The following is a 1,570-nucleotide window of genomic DNA, read 5'->3' on the forward strand; positions in this document are numbered from 1 at the left end:
CCTCTACCAGCACTGAGATGCTTACAATGCCACTGGATCCACAAGACTCCCCACCTACTGACCTGTGATCTTCCTGCATTTGGTGTCACCATCTTTTGTGAACCTGAAAAGGACTTTATAGATTTGGTATCAGACATATGGGCTAATGTCAGACTTATGGACTTGATCTGGGCTGGGATGTTTTCTCAATATTCAACTGCTCTTGTAGATAAAGCTCGTTCTTATACACGAGTGTCTATGAATTTGTTTCTCTAGTCAACCCGGACTAACACAAGTCCGAAGCAACTCTATTTCACAACGGGAACCATGTTTAAATAAACATACTCTGTGTGTGTGTGTGTGACAGTTAAATGCCACACTAAAGGAACAAAACCCAAAGCAAGCAGAGCTTGTTCCAACTCACAGTGATGAAGGAGGGAGGGGGAGACGGGACTCGAATGCCTGCTCTATGTGGGTTTCCAAGACTGTTCACTTTTCTTTTCTTTTTTCCTTTTAAAAGGGGAAAGCGTGAACGCAGTCCCCCACTACCACAAATCCTGCAGTTGAGTTCCCCACATTTGGGGAAACCGCAGGGGTCAGCACATCCGGAGTGCAATGGATAAGCCTCGACCTGGGAAAACCACCTTCGTGATCATGATATCTCCCCTGCCAGAAAAGACTGTTAACTTTCCATGGGTGTATGAAGTCTCATCCCTCTCCCAAGGAGCAGGTGGTGTTTGAACTGCTGGCCTAGAGATTAGCAAGCTCAATGTGCAACCACTATGCTGACGCTAGATTCGCTGCCTAATCAATTCCGACTCAGGGTGAGCCAACGGGGCGGAGAAGAATTGCCCTCTGTGGCCTTCCAAGGCTGTCACTCTAAAGAAGTAGAAAGCCCTGTCTCCCGAGAACTGCTGTTCTTGAGGCTAGCCGCCAAACGCATAACCACAACGCCACCAGAGCTTTTCAATGCGAAGTTAGTGTTAGTCAAGGGACAACTGGTTGGAGGGTCACAGGAAGAAAGGCCTGGCGATCAGTGGCCAAAAAATCAGAGCCTTGAAAACCCTAAGAAGCAGTTCAACTCTGACAGACGGGGTGGCCAGCAGCCAGAATCGACTCCATGCAAACTGTCCCAGGAAAAGCCTGATTCTCCTCTAAGTCCCCTGAGATCGGCTGGGCCGGGGCTCCATCGATGCACAAACTACAGGCAAGGAACAAATCCTTCCGGGCTTTCCGATCCTACAGTCCGGGACCCAAACTCCCTAAACCAGCACACGAGGACTTGGGGATCCGGGGCCATTCGGCGCTGCCAAGTACGCAGGGGGATGCAGGGAGAAGAGAGGCGCGAGGCGCCGGGCCCGGAAGCCGCCGAGATGCGCCCCGCGCGCCGGGCAGGGGCCGGAACCTTTCTCCTCGCGCCGCGGTTGCTGGCCGGAAGCCGGAAACTCTCTCCTCGCGCTGCGGTTGCTGGCCGGAAGCCGGAACTTTTCTCCTCACTCTGTGGTTGCTGGACGGAGGCCGGAACCTTTCTCCTCGCTCTGTGGTTGCTGGACGGAGGCCGGAACCTTTCTCCTCGCTCTGTGGTTGCTGG

At 52.8% G+C, this 1,570-nt stretch overlaps 1 non-coding gene across 1 annotated transcript; it reads right to left on the bottom strand.

The window, feature by feature from the left end:
* Positions 1 to 496: 496 nt before the first annotated feature.
* LOC115869481 lies at positions 497 to 660 on the bottom strand. Its single transcript, XR_004046212.1, has one exon. It is a non-coding gene; the product is annotated as a U1 spliceosomal RNA (small nuclear RNA).
* Between the last annotated feature and the right edge of the window lie 910 nt (positions 661 to 1,570).

Source organism: Echinops telfairi, unplaced genomic scaffold (genome assembly GCF_000313985.2).
Source record: "Echinops telfairi isolate 266 unplaced genomic scaffold, ASM31398v2 ScPeMD7_28;HRSCAF=97, whole genome shotgun sequence".
Classification (NCBI taxonomy): domain Eukaryota; kingdom Metazoa; phylum Chordata; class Mammalia; order Afrosoricida; family Tenrecidae; genus Echinops; species Echinops telfairi.